At 39.5% G+C, this 19,716-nt stretch overlaps 1 protein-coding gene across 19 annotated transcripts in view; it reads left to right on the forward strand.

Annotated features, from left to right (window-relative positions):
- KLF12 (KLF transcription factor 12) overlaps positions 1–19,716 on the forward strand; it is a 235,085-nt gene that overhangs the window by 46,110 nt on the left and 169,259 nt on the right. The gene's annotated exons all lie outside the window — the stretch shown is intronic.

Raw genomic sequence — 19,716 nt, forward strand, 5'->3', positions numbered from 1 at the left:
TGTCAATTAACAGATTTAAGATGTCTTAGGCAATATGTATTTATCCTCCTGCCTTCCATCCCTCCCCTGGAGAATATGGGTTAAAAGTTAAAAGAGCTAAGACTTGTGACTATATTTTGAGAAAGAGGATTTTTTGTTTTGTGGTTGGATTGTGTTTTTTTCTTTCTTGGTGGTACAGGGTTTTTGGGTTGTTTTTCCTCTTTTGTCTCCAGAGCTGTATATTTTTGTTAGCATATGATTTGATAGTTTAAAAAATGTGGTATTTCTCTTTGAAATTACTGTTGCAATGCACAGATGGTTATGGGACAGAGAGTTGGATATTTGGCGTCAGCTCCAGGATGTGTTGGGGTTTTTTTAAAATTTTTTTTTGTTTTGCACTGTGTACTGCTGCTGACAGAGAGTTGGATATTTGGCGTCAGCTCCAGGATGTGTTGGGGGTTTATTTAAATTTTTTTTTTGTTTTGCACTGAGCACTGCTGCCAGTTTCTTGGTTGCTGCATGCTTATACAGCACGTTGAATGCTGATGACCTCTGGTGTGATGCTACACAAGGAGGAAGGTATAGTTGCTTGCCCTTGGGCACCTGATGGTGTAGTCTGTGGAGAGCCTTGCTGGTGAGCATTCCTTGCTATTCCTTGCTGAGGGTGGTGGCTGCTCTGGAGAGATGCCCAAAGGTGCTGTGCATGTAGTGAGCTGGACCAAGGCAGAACTACTTTGCTCTCTTTGAGATATTTCTGAAGGATAGGTTTGTCCCACAGCCTGAAACCAAGCATGACCTTCATGATTTACAGTTGAAATGCAAGCAAAATGTTCCACAGTCTGTTTTGTGTTCCTTCTTCCTGTTTCTATGTGGAATCAGTTATACCACTGAAAAAAAAATAAAATTAAAAATTACTGATGTTGCTGAAAACCAAACTCTGAGTGTGGAGTTATTAAGTATTTTGGAATTGACATACAATGTGGACACCATTATCTTTCTAAAAGGGAGAAAGAAAACAGTCAGAGGCTGTAGCACTTTTGAAGTGAAAAGGGAACTGAACTTACCCTCAGTACTGTGAGTCTAACTTTAGCATCAAGGTATAATAATAGTTGTGGATTCCATATGCAGTTCTGCTGATGCAATCTGTGGAGTCCTGGGTGATTAATACTATGTATGTGTCCTGGTGCTCTGTTCACAGATGATGGGAAACTACAGAAATCTGTTGTTCCTTCTGTTTTGTCCTGTGATCTGTATTCTTTGTTTGTACATAAAAGTCTGAAACTACAAATTTCCTTTTGGCATATATTTTATATCTCAGATGGTATATACATGCTTACATAAACATATCATGTGTGCATAGAAGAAAACAATCCAGACTGGTGGAATTGGTATTACTTTGCTTTTCACATCTTAAAAGTTTACAAAGTCTTTGACAGAGCAGTTGATTTGAGTATTGAAGTAGATGTAGTGCAATAGTATGTACTAGTGGTGGCATGTGATTTAGCATTGAAGTAATGCAGGTCATTATATTCAGTTCAAAACCTCCTGTCACTTTTCTGCTGTCTGTATAAGCTATAGCAATAGCTCTTGTTACACTAGTCGGCATCACAAGTATAGGAAACCTGTGGCACAGGAACTGATTTAAAATACAGTTTGTATTATGGGAAATCTGAAATGTCAGTGAGATAAATAAACAATAAACACTGAAAATTAACTATGTGATTTGTATTTCTGTGGTATAGTACTTAAATATGAAGCTGCTGCATTCTTTACCTCGTCAGAACCATGAGAATTTGGAGGCTTCAAGATATGTTAGCAAATGGACTTATATATATTTTGGACAATAATGAATGGACAATATATATTTTTACATACATACTTACCTGCATATTTATGGTAAGGTGTTCTGAAGAAAAAATGCATTTCCTTTTTAGCAGCTTAGAAGGAAAACAGAATTTGGAGGGTTTTTATTTTCATTCCAATTGTGTGAATGCTAGAACTTGTGTGAAACTCCCCTGAGCTTTGGGTCTTAAAAATTTGTGTCACTGGGAATCTTTTTGTACTCTCAAGAACTGTATTGTCAAAGTCTTAATGCTTGGAGAAACCTAATGTAAACAGGGAAAAAAACCCCTCCGAATGGTAGACTGATATAGGTTGCAGGGTGTGTCTGTAGACTATTCATTTGGTCCAGTCCCTGCACAAAGCAGGGCCAAGTTCACTGAGGTTGCTTCAACCCTTGGGTAGTCAAGTGTTGAGTATCTCCAAGGATGAAGATTCAATGACCTTTTAGTCAGTCTGCTGCAGTTTTTGATAACCTTTATCATAAAAAATTCATCTTCTAATTTCCTTAATTGAAATTTCCACTTGCTGCACTTGTGGCCTTTATTCTGGGTTGTGTTCCTGCCTGCCTCAGAGAGGAGTTGAACTCCTCTGTTGTCTTTGCAGTGTATTAAGTAGTTGCAGAGACCACTGAGTTCCCCACCAATTCTTCTCCCTCCGCAGCTCCAAGTCTTGCAGTTCTCTTGCTGGCCCTTAAGTACCACCCTGGGTTTCAGATTGGTGACCTGTCTTGGACGCTGTTGTACTCTTGTGCTGAGAAGCTCAGCGCTGGACCCAGTACTCCAGACATCTCAGCAGAGCAGAGAGGAAGGATCATCTCCCTTGACTTGCTGATAATGCTCTTCCTTATGTATTCCATAAGGCTGTTGGCTTTCTTTTCCAAGAAGGCCCATTTCTGGTTCATGGCGAAGTTTTTGTCAACTGGGAGCCCAGCTCCTTTTCTGCGAAATTGCTTGTCAGCCCCCAGCATGTACTGGTGCTTGGAGTTATTCTTCCATAGGTGCAGGACCTGCCATTTGCCTTTGCTGAATTCCACAGCGTTCCTGACAAAACATTCCTCTAACTAGCTGAGATCACTTTGAATGGCAGTGCTATCCTTGAGTGTGTTGGCCTCCCCAGATTTTGTCACCTGCAAACCTGCTGAAACTTTGTCATGTCATACCAGTTTTAATGAAGCTGTTGTACAGTGTTGGCACCTAGAAATTGGCTGCTAGTGGAACTTGGAATAGCTGGTGAATACATCATGAGGCCAAGTGATCTAGCTGTGCTGTGTAGTCCAGTAATTGGAGGTGAAAGATAATTTATCTGGTGTACGTGATAAATCATAGTAGGTTTTTTGCTTTGCTCTAGGTAGCAATTTTAACCCTTCCTCTTCTAGATTGCTTATCTATTAGCTCATTTTTCTGGTTTTACATCAAAATTTCTGTCTTGGCCGTGCTTCTTCCTTGCACCTCTCCCTGCATGCTGTTTGCAGCTTAGGAGGCAGGGTTTCCTGTTGGTGTGTGAAAGAAGGCACTTAGGCTCAGGCTTGTTCACACAGGAAGGAATCGCTAAAAATGACAAAACTGGGGCACTGGAGTGTGAGCAAGAAAGCAAAAATTTACAGATACACCTGTTTTAAAGGCAGTGGAAGGGCACAGTCACAAAAGAGCAGTCAGTTGCTGGGCTCATCTGCTACTTCCCTGAAAAAAACTCATTAGAATATTAGACTTACACAAAGAAATTAACAAACCAAGTAAATATAAAATGTATTTTTCCATTAGTTATATTTTGCATATCTGTTTAATTTTTTAAAAGAAATTTTATGTAGAACCCTAGTTTTACACTCCAGGGTTTGAAGGTTTCTTCTGTGGTGGCAGTAAGTTTGGTCGTCTTCCCTCTGATTAATACACCTATGTTTCCATTTCTGAGAAGGGAGGAAAACACAGATGCAGCAGCATGAGTTGCAGTGCATGCATTTGTTTTCCTTCTCTACTTTTCATCTGCTTTTGAGTAATTTTTTATCTCCTTCTTGGTATTTCCCTACCATTCCTGTTAGTCTGGCCTTGTCTTCTACAGGTATGTGTTTATGGTCATTACTACTTTCAACAGCATTGTTGTCTCATGTGACTATAACATATAAGAGAAGATAATTAAAAGTTACGTAATTGCTCCATACCAGTGAAAGCTTATGATAATGGATTTACTAATACCCTTTTCAGTCAGTGCATCCCTATGCCACAGTACAGCAGTGAATCATTCTGTCTGACCATTACTTACCTAAATATCTATATAGCCAAAACTATATGATCAAATTATAGTAATATTAAATAAATTATTTTGTAAGGTCCTGTTATGCAATAGGAAAAAAATCCTAGTATTATTTGTGGTGACTCTCTGGGTGTGACTAATCAGCTATAACAAAATCCCAAAAGATCCAGATGTATTTAGAAGTGTCTGTAGATATAGCTTCTGCATGTGATTACCTTGAGAGTGTCTAAATTTTCTTGTGTCTTTTTACTGTACTAAAAATATTTTCATTGTAGTTGTGAAAACAGTGCTGAGTGCATTTACTACTGTTCATTGCTAACATGCAAACTTGGGTGTAGATTTACACTCACAAACTTAATGTTTGTCTTTTTGTACCTTTAGATGCATTGAAATTAGAAAAAAAAAACAACAACAAAAGAACAAAACATGGACCAAATACTGACTCATATTTCACTAGGGATCACAACCAATTAGATCATCATCTCCACAGACTTTGTAATGACCTAGATGTGCCAGTATTGGAGTTCAGTGTTATCTTGAAACTTCATCTGACTAGGGTTAGCAATAGCCTTTCCTCTCTGGGAAAATAAATTTAGCCAGGGTAACATGGAGTTCTGCATGAAGGAACTGACTTTGTCACTCCTGTTGTTTTTTGGGGGGCATGGATCACAAAGCTTGTGTATGAAGTCAGTTTTAAAGAAGCTGGAGGAATGATTGCTATTGTGTATGCTTTTTTTTTTTTCAATTTAAAAGAGTATTCTATTATCTCACACTTAGGAATGAAAACATATTGTTCTTACATTCCCTCTTGTTCAGGACAGCTAAAATTTTATCATAGAAGTTCATAGTGCTTTCCATATTCAAATAATTTTGCAGACGTCATCTATGATAGTTGATTTGGAAAATATCCTTAAAAGACATGTAGTGAGTCATATTTTGTGGGCAGGTTTAATCCTAATTTTTCATTGAAAAATATTTACTTCATAGATGTCTTTAGGAGCAATTGAGGTAAATATCAAAGCTCTGGGAAGCTTTCAGCTCCATACCCTGAGTATTGTTCTATTTGTGGTCCTAGTGGTATGCTAAAGCAGATATTCTGTCTTTAGAATGAATCAGGATGAAATCTTGGTGCTACAGGCAGTTTTTCTTCGCAGGTTCAGTGAGTCTTTTCCTGAAACTTGTCTATAATAGTTATACTAAAGATAGAATGATTTTTTGAGGTAATCACAGTGGAGCAAATTGCTAGGGAGAGACTAGATGATCTTTTGATGTTTCCTCTATCCTAGTTTTTACAATTTGTGTGAATTTTCTATTGATGACTCTTTAGGTGGCAATAAAGAAAATGAAATTGTGAAAGCAGCAGAGGGCCAGGTGATGAGTATCCTGATCTGGCATACTGCTGGCTGGAGTGGAGGAAAAAGTCAGATACTGTTTTAGCTATGCAACCCCTGCTTGCTCAGTTCTTTCAGTTTGGGAACAGCTTGGAAAAGGCCATGGTATTGTGGGGCCTTGCCTCCAGACTGGTGTCAGCTTTAAGCTAATGTAGACCAGCTGCTTGAAGCTTAATGTTCACTTAAGATAGTGTAAATGCCCCTCACTTCTGTGGAAGGGGTGTTTTGTCTTGATTTAGCTTGGGAGATGACTTGGGCAGGAAGCTGAGTCCTGGAACATTAGAAGCCGACACAGCTATATCTTGTCCTTGTTGCACTTCAAGAGAAGGCATGTTACAACTATTTACTAAGTCTTCTGTCTTGAGAATTTATTGCCCTTCTCCTTCCGGAATCCAGAAACAGTGATAGTCTGAGCACACTGGGTGCAGGGTATGGAAAAGCTCGCAAGAGAGAGCAGGTGCTGCAGTTGCCCTTTCTGGCATGCTGGCTTCAGGAAGCCTCTCAAGAGCAGCTTCTATGAAACTGCTGCATCCCTTCTACAGTGTAGAGATGTTTTTTTTGAGGGCGTTTACAGCATAGTAGGAAGACATTTGTGAATGTCATCCCTGGGTTTTAATACAAATGTGCGTATTTAGATAATATGCTCCTTCTGAACTCATTCAATAGAGTGTTTTCTTATGGGCTCTTTTCAAATGCAGATAAGAAAAACAGCAATAAAAATATGGCATTATTTCTTTCAGTACGTGTTTGAAAGAGCTTAGTTGTATTTGCTGACATACTGCAGGTTAAGATGTTTCCAGTTAAGCTTGTAGCTTTTTGGTGAATTTGCTTATTAGGAAGCCAGACCTCTCTGCTTTTCAATTGGAAATGGTGCTGGCTTGTTTTAATCCTTCTTCGCTTGTCAAAGCCCTTTAAACTGCTGGCCCCAGTCTGTGAGATTTTTTTCCATAAAAGAGGATGACTTAACCATATTTGATGCCCTTAAGATTGGGGGCTTGTCGAGATTTGTTGACTGCTTGACACTTGTATTTTAGCGTGCCTGCTGTGCACAGCAGGATGTGGAAGCAGACGGGAGGATGGGTCACTGGGCTGATCTCATGTTGTTGTCACTTGGTCAGTTGATAAAGGAAAGAGAGATGAGAAAAGTAGGCTTTCTCCATGTATCAGGTTGGAAAAGCAAAATAATCTGACTAATGCATGAATGGGATTAAGACTAAAAGCAATGGAGCTGGTGAAAATGGCCCTTAAATGCAAGAAGCCCTGTTAGCCCTCCCCAGCTGTAAGCCTTTGGTTTGGTACCAGGGCCTCATGGGCCAAAGAGGGATAGTAAATCTGCCTGTGCTGAATATGGCCCTGTTGGGAGCAGTTTGGGTTTTAACCCTTATGTGCATTCCCTGTGTGGGTTTGTAGAAATATCTGCATACATTTTTTTAATTTACTTTTTTCCTTTTTATTTTTTTAAGCTAAGCTGTGAAGGGTGTAGTAGAGTGTAGAGCAGACATTGTTTTCACCTCCATATTTTCTCCCATATCAACTTCAGGCCTATAACATGATTTTTGTTCTGTTCTTTTTAAACTGTAAATGCACACTTAGGGGACTCTTATTTTCAGTGGTTTACTTTTTTATTATCTATAAAACTTGGTCTGTGTAACCAAAATTTATGATTTCTGTTTTTATTGACTTATATTACTTTTTCCCATATATATTGAAATTGGTTTGATTTCCTTTCCCCCCAGAAGAGGCTAATCTTTATTTTATTTTTCTAATCTTTAATTCATTGTCTTATGAAAATCATCAAGTTGCAACCTGCTTCATATTATAAGTCTGAATTACAGTTAATTAAAAATAGATATTTGTAATGGGTATTTTAACAGGGTCTTAATTGTGATAACTCTACAGGATGCAACTCAGTAGGGGTTATCATTAGGATGATGACACTTGCCACTTGTGGGAGTGTAAGTTGCTTGTAGTATTCCTTATGTTTATTACAAAGACTATTGCAGCTACCTCTGCTTTTAATAAAACTGTTTTCAGAATGTCTTAATATTCCAGCATGCAGCGAAATCTGCTGTTCACTTCTGGACCACTGTCAGTACTTCGATTGTGTCTGGAGATGTTATTAACTGAAGTTTGCTCCTGTGGTGATGCTCTCATAATTGCTTTGTCTTTTGTAACAAAATCTCTCCAGTAGGAGAGCATTGTGTGAGACAGGTTGCATTTCATGGTGTCTTGGAGTAGGTAGCACTGGCCACTGTACTGCTGACAGTGAATTCAGGATATTGAAAACTCAGAAGGTGGAGAACAGGGAATATTTGTACCTAATGAATAATCAGGAGCACAACTAAGGATATAGAAGAAATAATTAGCTTTTATATTAAAAAAGAAACTCAACCTTGAAATCTTTCATAGTAATGTATTAAACAACAGGATGGAGTCAGGATTTGGCTGTCTAGTGGGAATAAAGCCAGTTTCAGTGATGCTGAGAGGGTTGTTGTTGGATTAGTGCCTCTGGATGAGTGGTCTGCCCAAGACTGAAGCTCAGGGAAGAAGGTGAAGGGTGAGCTTTGGTAAGAGTAGTGATGAGGGTAGGTGGGACAAAACACAGAGGAGTGTTGGGCTCGCAAATTCTACATCAACTTGTTTTAGATTGCAATTTTTAACTCTTTTGAAGCCACTGAATGTCAGGCAGTGGAACATGAGATTATTCACTCCATGGGGTGAGGACAGGGTGGTCTGGTTAGCAGGCTCACACCGCTGAAGTGTGGGGCTGTGAAGGTGCCAGTTGTGGCACTGATGCTGAGGTATGCATAAAGACAACTGCATTTGAGCTGCAGAAGCTGCCAACTCACCTGCCAGAAGTCTATCCTGGAAGCAAGGGAAGGTGGAAAGGGATGTCGAGTGACTGAGCCAGGACCCTGTGTCTCAAGGGTGGCTGAAGGGTTCTTTAACCTGAGAAAGATGGATCCTTAAGGCTTGAGATAGACAACTGCAATGTTTCTGTGTCAGAGTACATGAAAAGAAGAAACTATGTCACCAAAGTGGGTAGTTGGTAGAAAAGGCACAGTGAACTCCAAGATACTGACAGTAGATGATGGGCAACTGTTTGAAATTGGTAAAATGCAGAAGCTGTGTTGGCTATCTCTTACATAAACAAATTACAGAAATATTTTTCAGTAGTTTGTCTAGTTCAGGAGCTTCCTCATAATTGCAAAATACCAGGTAGGTGTATTCCTGGCAATAAGCTAAGGATGGGTATAGCCCCAGTGCATCTTCAGCTAATGTGTGTCCTGTTGCCAGTTGGACTGCTTTAAGCATTTGAAGTCATATATCATGTTACCTGCAAGTCAAAAAAGCAATCAAAGGGAACTGGTAGAAAAGCTTTGATTGTCAAGGAGTTGTTGAATTTATCCTTGGGGAAGTGGTGAATCAAGTTGTTTGTGTAATTCATGGTGTTCTGCATCGGGATAATCTGTGGGGGTTATGGATCATGTAGGTTAGGAAAGAACAGGTTTTTGTGTGTCTTGGGTAGAAGGCATGCTTAATTCTAAACAGCATCCATATTGTCACATTCTTTTTGTTACACCTGGAGTATTGAGGGGGAAGAAAAAGGTGCTGTTTCTCGTCAGTAGTATTGCCTCTGGTTTTCATGTCTCTTGTGATTAATTATATGTATTAATTTATTTGTTGCATTCTTTTCCCTGAAAGATAATTAAATACAGTGAGTCCACTATCTACTATGGGAGTGAGAATATTGGGAGCATAAACTTGAAGTTGAATTTTTTCACCTGGGTGACATAGAGTATGGGATTAACAGTCTGGCCAAGTTTATGAAAAACTTCGGTCTTTACAATTGTGCGTTTCCCCATAAAATGCAGGATTTTTCATTGCAGTGTTTTTGTCTCTCATTTACTAAATCAGGCAGTGTGACTGTTACAATTATCAATTTCTGATTTTTGTAATTTTTTTTATGGTGATGTCTATACAACTGATGAGCTTTGGTGTACAGGAAACTAAGCGTGACTGGTGTCACCAATTCTTGCTTGCCAGTAGTATTTAACCAAGCTTAAGTTGCTTTTCTGTTTTTCCTATTTTCCCTCTAAGCTCTTGTAAAAATGGGATGCTTTTCCAAGTCCTCCTGGCTCCATTGAAATGGTCTCTTCTTAAGTCTTAAAATTAGAGTGTTTGATCAGGAAAACAAAAGAACCCAAGACTGGTTTAAAAAACCAAAGCTCTTAAAACTTACAGTACCCTTCATTTTGCAGACAACTAGGTACTGTTTTATTTAAAAGGATTTTTTGTCAAAAGTACTTGCTGGACTGGCTGCAGTGACAGCGACTCAGGCCCTTACATTGCCCCTTTCTGTCCTTTAGCTGCAAAGCCATGAAGGGCAGCTAGTGCAGGTGTACGTGTCTGTCAGTAGGTTAGATGAACCTGCCACTTGGCAAGAACTTTATCTGCTAAAGTTGCTCTTCAGGTTATGGTTTCTGGGCTGTGAATGTGAACAATTGCCAAACCACAATTACAGGGGTTGTTTGCCCGTGCTGGTCTGCAGAATGAAATGTCACTGGCTTGCTGCATGCAGATGGTGAGTCCTGCAGGCTGCTGCAGTCATCTCAGTAGGAGACTGAAAAGTACAAATTACCTTTGGAAACCAGGCTACTTCTGGATTTTGGAATTTAATCTGCGAATCTGACTACATACTTAGGTCCCCCTGGAATACTTTATGAAATTATTTCCCAACCATCCCCTTCTCCGAAGGGGAGAAGCAAATATATTTCTGTCTAAACAAGGACAGGAAAATAATCAGAGTATCTCTGTGTCCTGTCAAAAATATGAGTGCTGTTGCAACAAGGAGGAAAATTATGATGCCTAGGGAGGCTGACAGAATAGGACCAGGTATGTATTGGGTGGATCTCCAGACATGTGTACCATTTCCTAAGGTTAATGCAGCTTTTCTGAACTTTACCATGGATTGGTAGCTTGAAAAGCTGGGATGGAGAGTTTACAGTGGAAATTCTCTAGGAACAGTACAAAGATAAAGTTTATTCTCCTCATTTCTTCTGAAGGCATGAAGAGCATGAGTATGTTTCAGTGATTTTCTCTGGATTTCAGATTGCTGCTAAAAGATTTGTAGCTCTTGAGTCTGGTAGTGAAGCTGTTTTGAACTGGTCAGTACCTGATGGGAATGTTGTATTGACAGATTTTGGAATTTCTCCCTTTTCTGAGCCTTTTGCCTTCAGTATGCTGAGAGATGATTATTAATAATAATGCCAGTCTGCACTTTTCAGGAAGGGCAGGCTAGGAGAAAAGACATTAAAAATTATTAATTGAAATGCTTATGGTCAATTGATCAATTTTAGAGAGTCTACTTTTCTATTAAAATAGACACTCATCACCCACATTTATAGGATGCCAGCCAAATAGGCTCCTTAAATTGATTAATAGCATCACTGGTGTCATGTAGTGCCCCTCATTTAGAGCCTGATTATATAACTACACAGGTACATAGATAGATAGATACAGTGCTGTGGATACCATGCTGTTTTCTTAAAAAAGCATGGTAGAAATATTGATAAATTTCTAATGGAAAGCAAAAGAAGGGGCCCAAGTTTTCAAAAATACAGTGTTGGAATTTGTCGTGCAAAGGCAGGAATAGGACCTGAACATTATTATCTACTATATAGAGCAGTATGCATTCAGTTTATGACTTTATTTCTTAGAAGTATAACTGAACTTGGAAGTTGGGTTTCTTCAGTGTGTATCACAACTTGGAATAGCATTTACTTGGTTTTCTTTGCTCTTTTTTCCCAACTTTAGGGTAAATTGTGGAAGCCTGTCCTTAGATGCTGTGGCTGTAGTTAGGCAGTCAAGGCTACCTCATAACTATTGCTGCCTCTCCTTTGGAGGATCAGAATAGATTTGTTTAAGCAGTTTGGGGTTTTGCTAACTTATCTTGCATTTATTGACACAGTGAGGTAGAAGTTGAATATGTGGGCACTTGTGAAGTGGTGACCATCTCTAGGCTGGGGCTTGGTGGGGTGAGGTGTTGGCTCTTGCTGCCTATGTGGGACTCAGCAACATCAGCACTGGTTTTACAAACACCTTCTGGTGATGTATAAACTTGAAGTCTGTTCAGCTTTTTTCTGCTGCTTGTGGGAACAATTTTGTTCTCTCTTTTAAAGGAATTTTAATGGGCACAAGTTTCCTTTTTTTGCTTATTCTTTAAGTGTCTTTTCTGTGAAAGTTGGCTCAGAGTGCTTGACACTGTGGTGGAGAGCTGCACAGTATTTTGTTTGTGGTGAGATGGTGGTTACTGCCATTTTCTAACTTCTGTTACAACATCTTGCACAGTGTAAAAAGGGAAGACATGCCAGGGTTTATATAAGCTACTACATAGTGTTACATTTTTTAGTCCTGCTCTGATTTTTCCATTGTTTTGGTATTCCCTCTGAAGTCAACTGTGAGGATACACTTCAAAAATTTTGAGTGGTGTATGGGTAGTATTTGCCATCTGAGGCAGTATTAATCTGTGTCAGGCATTCATGTGTTTCAGACTTTATTGCAGGCTAAAACACCAGTAGCTCTGCTCACTACAGCTGGCTTGACCAAAGAGCAGATTTTGACACAGGTGTGCAGTGAAGTTGTGCTCATTCCTTTGGACTTGTAGCATGAAGCCTTAGGGGTTCATCCACCCTCCCTCACATCAGGTAGTCAGGAGGTTCCCATCACATTGAGAAACATCAGAGACATGATCCACATAGAAATTGTGTTCCTAAGTAAACTGGTTCTTAAGATCAGGTCATTTCATTTATAAGTGCATCCAAGTGTGATGCTTATTTATGCTTCTCATGGTCTCTGGGATTCGGCAGCATCCTAACAGAAGGTGAAGAAAATACTTGTTTTATTTTTGGAATGAGTTAGACTATGGAAGATGATGTTGTAACTCGGAGAAGAGAGAATAAGTACTGCTGCCTGTACCTCAAGTAAGGCTGGCTCAATTCTGTACTTAGCATAAACCTAGTTTGAGTAAATCATTAAACTACAAGTGGGACAATGAGTGATAATGTCTTGTAATGCTAATCTGTATTATTATTATTATATTATTAGGACAAAATAAGAGTAGGAAACCTGTAAAGTTAGGACCTTTCCTCTGCAGTATCTATTGTGTCAACCTAGTCTTGATGGAACTCTCCTGTTGGTTGATCTTTATCCCTTCCCCTACTCCAGAGACATGGAAAAGTCACTAGCAGGTCTCTTCCCTCTTATCCTCCTTGAGGCACAAGCACAAGCAGTTTACCTGTGGTATATTTACCTTTTCATTTAAAGTTTTACTTCATTTTATTACACCTAATCACATTTGTTTCATAGGAAGTCCAAACAAAATGTAGAAACAAAACATACATAATCCCAATCTGAATTAGGAATAACCACTTTTAAATATTTAAATATTATTTTAAATACTTCTTTCAGATGCTTATAAGCCCTTATGAGTACAAATCTTGAATAACCCTTACATGGAGAGAAATATATACTGTTTGCTGAAGAAAAGGGAAAAACAAAGTCTGAAGGGGAAAAGATGACATGTTTTTATTAATTTCATTTCTTTGTGAACTCAGAGTTAAGCTTTTCATCCAGGCTTTAAAATGTGTGTTGTTTTGAATGATATATTAGAAGTTATGCTTTATGCACATTCCTTCAGAAAATGCTTGCCAAAAAAAAATCTAATTAATAAAAAATTTGTGCATATTCTTATATTACTGTATAAGTACAAGTGTGTATGTATATAATTTTTGTAACAAGACAAGATTCATCAAGTCCTTTGACATTGTGCACAGGCTGGTAAATAAAATTTTCACTCTAACCGAGTTTGAACTGTATGTGAGGATAAGATGATGAACTAACAGACCCTGTCCTGCACTGTAACTGATCATTTCCGTATGTCAGAGAAGTTGCTCAAAGTGATGGGTGATTGTGTTTATCACTATTTGTTTCATTTGGATCTAATAAAAAACAGCGTCATTCTGTTTAAGCTAGAATTGTGAAGGGAGCATCAGGGTTTCAGAACTATCCATTCAAACAACTGGGTGTTGAAGTTCACTGCTTTTAGAATAAGAAGTCAAGGAGTCATATTTGACTGTGTTCTTCTCTGCTCCCTGCAATTTATTGCACTTTCTAGATTGACCACTGATTATGACCTAAATACAGTCATTTGAGGACTCCACTACTCTAGAGTTTAACTAAGTCCTATTCTACATTTAAGATACTATCAGTGTGCACATACGCTTTCTAATGTAATTTGTGTACACTGATGCAGTAGCAAGGCTTTTTAAGTATTACTGAAAGACTTCATCTTTCTCTAAAAGTTTATCTAATAGTTGTCAAACCAGACATTTAAGTTCTAGGGAGAGCAAATTGTTCTTGGAATTTATCTTGAGGACTCAGGAGGTCTGGGATTTACCCTTGAAGCTGTTCAGTTCAGAATAATTCATTAATGTCAAATAAAAGACCCTGTAAAGAATAATGTTTATTCCTCTAAGCTTCTACTGAAAGACTGTGTAAGCACTTGTTGAATGTTTAGTATAAACCTTTTAAAGTGAACAGCAGGAGAAACATGGCAGGAAGGTTGTGTGTTCAGTTGATTAATTGTTTGTCCACATTTGGCCAACTGCATGCTTTTTTTAATGGAAACCTGTTATGGGAGTATAGTGATTTGGGGAAAAGTACCCCAAGCATCAGGAAAACAAGACTGCTTTATAGTCAGGTAGCCAAGGATGTGTTTACTTGTGCTGCCATGATTGCAGTGACATTGAGATCATTTTGCTTTGGCATGCACATAGTGGAGCCATCGCTCCTATAGGCTCAGTAAAAGTTGGGGTAGGTGTTTAGGAGGAGCTGCATCATCCCCATCCCAGACTGCAGTCCTCTCATCTTAGGTGTCCTAGGGACCAAGCAGGTGGTAGAGTTGCTGCTTCTTCGAATCCTGATGTACTTTAGTACATGTGTGTGTCTCTTCTCTCTGCTAGATGTCATTCTTGGTGGGAGTCTGGATAAATATTTCAGTCTTTAAGAGTTCAAGAGAGCTAGGTATCACCTAGCAACAAGCATCCCACTCTCTACGTCCTGCTTCTCTTTACTTTTATTAAAGTATCTGAAAACCAGAAGTTGAAGCATTAAGGTAATTTTCAGAAATATTTTGAACAACTTTAGATATTTTTTTTTTAGATATTAGCAGAGCAACAAAGATGTTGGCGTAGTGGCTGGCATACTAACGTAAGTAACTGTACCATATTTGAACAGCAGTTGCAATTAAAAATTAGCAAAAACTTCAGCTGGGGACAGAATAACCCTTATGATCACAGTTGTTAAGATCCATAGCAAGTGATCTTTGGTCTTGTGAGGTCTGCAGTTACACTTAAGCTAAACTGAATGAGTTTTAGGCTTTCCTATATGGTTTGTCTTGCAGCTTCTAGTGACTGCTGGTGGGACAGTGCCTTGTATTGGAATTTCAATTTAATTTTTTTTTTTTTTTTTGCAAAGCTTTGTGGCAAAGTGTATTGGCTAGTTTCAGTTACAGTGGTACAGCATTCAGTTTACAAATATCCTGGGGACCAGACCCAAGTCAGGAAAGGGAGACACTTGAAGTGCAGTTGAGGAAAACTTCAGGATATTCTCCGTTCAGTCCTGGACTGTATGCCAGCATGTCATGGTTTGACACTGGCACAATGCCAGTGCCCCCATGAAAATGTGATCCCTCCCTTGAATGCTGTGAAGTGGAATCTAGAATAGAGCAAAGCAGGCCCAAGCTTAATAACAGGAAAAAAACTTTATTAAACTACTACTACTAAAGGGGAAAAAAAAAACACACAAAGATCAAATGAAAACCTTGCAAAACATTCCTCCCCCCACTACCCAACTCCAACAAACCACAGTGAGACACAATCTGGACCCCAATCAGGTTTCCACCCTCCAAACAACCGATACTCAGTCCATCGAGGGAACAGAGTCTCTCCTGTGCCACAGACCCCCCAAGAAACACAGCTCCACATCCTGTGTTTCCATGTCACACATGGCACTGCCCGGAGAAAAGTTTGCCATGGTGACCTTTCTCCTTTCCATGCACAGTGCTCTCACCACCAAATGCATGGATGGACAGACTGCTTTTAGGATTTTTCCTTTCAAGGATGCCCTGCCAAGAGGGGAGAAAACAACAGTTCAGTTTTCATTGTTTGGGACCACAGTCCCCCCCATTTTCCCCTGGGGCCGAGGGCTCAAGAACAGAGATCTTCTTCTCTTCTCTTTCCTTTCCAGGACAGGGGCGCCACCACAAACCCCCTAACCTTTTCTCTGTTCACTCCAATTTTGTCTTTTTCCCAGCTGAAGCAGGTCTCTTGACTCACTGGCATCCTCCCAAAACACAGTCCCTCTTGAAGGAGAAGATTGGTTCAGGTTGTGGCTAACATGGAAAAGTCCAGCCAAAAGCCACTCCTTGTCCCCCTCCCATCCAGAATTCCTCCTTCTAACATCCCATCCCAGGGTCCAAGGTGTCCCTCTTCCTCTCTTTCAAACTGAGGAGGGGAAGGAAAAATTCACAAAGCTTTCATTTCTCAAGGAAGGGTTAAAAGTCCGAACTCCCAGGATGGCTCGATGCCCGGACATCCAGCAACTCCCACGCACTGGGCACCTTGCAGCAGCTCCCCCCGCTGACTGCCGCTGTCTCTTTCTCTCTCCCTCTCGGGAGAGAAACTCTTGGGGGGGGAAATGGAGACATCCCAGATTTCTTCCACCCTTCCATCTGCAGGGGCCAGCCCGGTTCCAGTCCCTCCACCCTTGGCCTACCTTTCAGGCCATGGGGGCTTCCCCACCCAGCTTGTGGCTGGGCAGGGGAGGTTTGCACTGCATGCTGACTGGAACCAAAGAGAGCGAGTTCCCCTGGGAATTCTGCTCTTAACTCCTCTGTGTTCTCAGAGGCGTGTTCACCTTCAGTTGGTCAATATCTAAATTGACCTCTTCCTTCCGGAAAAAATTATCTTTCCGTGTCAAACCACGACACAGCATCTCCTATCCTGTATCAGTTTTAAGTGCCAAGGACTGATGTGGATCTGTAGCTTGTGGTTAAAATATATTCTATCTGTAGTTTGTGCAAAATTTCACTTCATGTAATTTATGAATGTCCCTGCAAGAGTCAGAAACTTAGGGAAGAAGGACAAGTGTGTGATTACTACAAGGGTAGCTATCCTTAACATTGGGTTGAGGATAACCATTGTTCATCTCTGAATACTGCTGAAACTGAGCTTTCAGTGATCCTGCCTTACCTGCTGGCCAGAGTGGTTTTGATGAGTCTGGGAGAAGTCTTGCTGGTTTTAGGGAAGTTTGGTGTGACTCAGAGCCTTTGAAAGGGGTTGCAGAAGTCAAAATACAGATTTAAGGGCTTTCAAGAAGAGAAGTGCATACTTTAAAAATAAAATAGATTATGTAAGAAGGTGACTAGCCCCCTTATGTCCAAATAAGGAGTTCGTTTTGCAGAGGGAAAAGTTAGTAAATCCTGATTCAGCAAATGACTTAACTTTGCAAATGAGTTGATCTTTTCCAAATGTATGTTCCCATACCTATCTGAATTATAAAAGAGTAAAAATAGCACAAGGAGTAATTTGTTAATGTATTAATGTGAGTTTCCTTTAAAATCATCAGTATATAAAAGATAAGTAAAAGTGATACCGGTGTAGACTTGTGAACTAATGAACTGTGTAGGTTTGTATGTTCAAAAGTGTTCTATTTGTAGAGGTATGGCTACCTCTGCACCCGGAGGGATTTCTGTCTTTCCTGAAATATGCTCAGCATGATTGTCCTGAAACTCTTCTCATGCTCCTTTAATGTGGTCCAGGAGTCTTGCTCAGCTCCACCAGGTGGCAGCCATGCTGGTTGGGGTGACACAACCAAGGCATCTAATCTAATAAAGCCAGGTTTTCAAAATGGACTAGGTGTAGCCAACCAAATTTATTTGGTTTCTTCTTGCTGTAGAAAAAGGAATCTGATGTTTGGTGGCATTCATAAATTCCTGGTCCCAAACCACTAATTTAAGGTGCAAGTTAGGCTTTGGGTAGAAGAGGATATAATTCTGTGTTTGCTGCTTAAATTTCATTCTTTTGGTTGAAAATGATGGTTTGTGCTTTGCTCTATGATTACTTAAATAGCCTTTTTAACTTAAAGGTTTCAAATCAGAAATACTGTGCAGCTGTCTTGTTGGGTAGATTTTCTTCTACTATAAAACCTGCTTGATGCAAATGGAAGATGTTTCTGCTTGGACTTCAATATCTGATTTCATATTCCTGATAGTAGAAAGTAGCATTTCACTGCAAGGGACTGAAAACCAAAGTCCAAAGCAGGTTTCTTGGCAGTGACACGTGTGGCAGAATGGATGGGCCCTTTTTTCACATGCATTTCGAAGTCCTTTTATATGAAGTCAAGGCTTTTCAGCACTTTTGAAAGTCAGGGCTGACATTTGCAAAGTTACTAGTTAAATGTTATTTTCAGAGGAAAAAGGTTTGTTCTTAATCTTCTCAAAAGCAGTCTAAAATAGAAGCCCTTCCATAGAGGAGAACACCCAGTGGTGCAAGGATGTGGGCAATTAAGTGCTTGTTAATTGTGCAGACCTGAAGAGCATTAATAAGCAAACCCAGTTACTTGTCATTGCTAAAGAAGTAGCTTTTCCATGAGGAGGACCCTTGGACTTGACTTAATAATGCAAAACCACAGCTGCAGCTCTTGCTGGTTGGATAGTGGTTTGTTAGTTCTGAAGCACAGACCCGTGTTTGCTGTGTCACCATAGCCACCGTAACATAATAGGACTCCATCGCTAGTGTGTAACTTGAAGCTAAGTTGTGTTGTAGGAACATGTGGGTCTGTGTGCATGTAGAGAGGAGTAATGATGAGAAAACCTGGAGAACTGGAAACAATTACAGTTCAAACCCTGTCTTCTCTCACAGATTCTCCATGAAGCTTTTGGATACGTTGCACTTAATTTAAAGAAAGGAAATGACTAAGTAATTTCCTGTACAGGTTAGGTGACCACATCATGTAAGTTTAGGATATGGAAAATACGGTCCAGTTGTCCCATTTTTGGACGAGAGCACAGAGGAAAGAATAGCTGTAAAGTCAAAGGTCATCCTTCAAGTGTGCAGTTTTAAAAGGAAAAAAAAGGAATCTACTACATGAGATTTTGAAGTAATCCAAATAACGCCAAGGGAGATTAAATAACAAAAGGGAAAGAGGCTACAAGATGCACGAGAGAAGACAAATGGTCTACAACAGTTAGCATGCTTACAGTCTGTGGTATTCAGTTAGGTCAGTGTGGTGACTTTGCAGCTTCTTATAATTCATACAAATATTTGAAACTTACTTTCTTCTATGAAATGTAATATTTTCTTAGGAATAAAATATAAGTGTGTGGTGTTTAGTCAGTATGATAATAACACACTATATGAATGGACTATTTTTATTTTCTTAAGGGAGCTTCTTGTCTTCTTTTCACTGTGAAAGTTTGTGTAGTATTTGGAAACCTGTCATGTTGTCATATATACAGCAGTAATGAAATGCTGGAATGTGGTTTAAAATCAGGCAGGTGATGCTCTACTGGTATTTGAAGGATGGCCTTATTTTGAATGACAGAAAAATAACAGCAGATTGTTTATACTAACTCTGACAGCAGATTTAGATTCTTGACTTCACACCATTTCCATTATTAAGAAAGACATATGTAAGTAGCGTTTGCTTCCAGATACATGAATATAATTCTGTCAAGGAGTTTAAGACATTCTGTCTATTATTTAAATTTTGGACATCTGAAGATTTTTTTTCTCCCCCAAGGCTTTTTGAAAAAGTTGGACTCCTGAGTTTATTTTCTTAAACCTGAAGGAGCCTCACAAAACATAATATTTGAATCTCTATATGCTTTTTTCTTTTAACATAGAATCATAGGATGTTTTGAGTTGGAAGGGGTATACTGTTCATGTCGTTCCAACCTCCCTGCCATGGACAGGGATGCCACCCCCTAAGTTAGGTTGCTCAAAACCTCATCCAACCTGGCCTTGAACAGTTTTAGGGATGAAGCATCCACAACTTCTCTGGGCAGCCTGTGCCAATGCCTCACCACCCTCACAGTAAAGGATTTATTTCTAACCTTTAATCTACATTTCTCCTAATTTCATTTGAAACATTGTCTTGTGGTATGAGCCCATATAAAAAGTCCTTATCCAGCTCT

This window comes from Lonchura striata, chromosome 1 (assembly GCF_050655825.1).
Source record: "Lonchura striata isolate lonStrDom1 chromosome 1, ASM5065582v1, whole genome shotgun sequence".
Taxonomy (NCBI): Eukaryota; Metazoa; Chordata; class Aves; order Passeriformes; family Estrildidae; genus Lonchura; species Lonchura striata.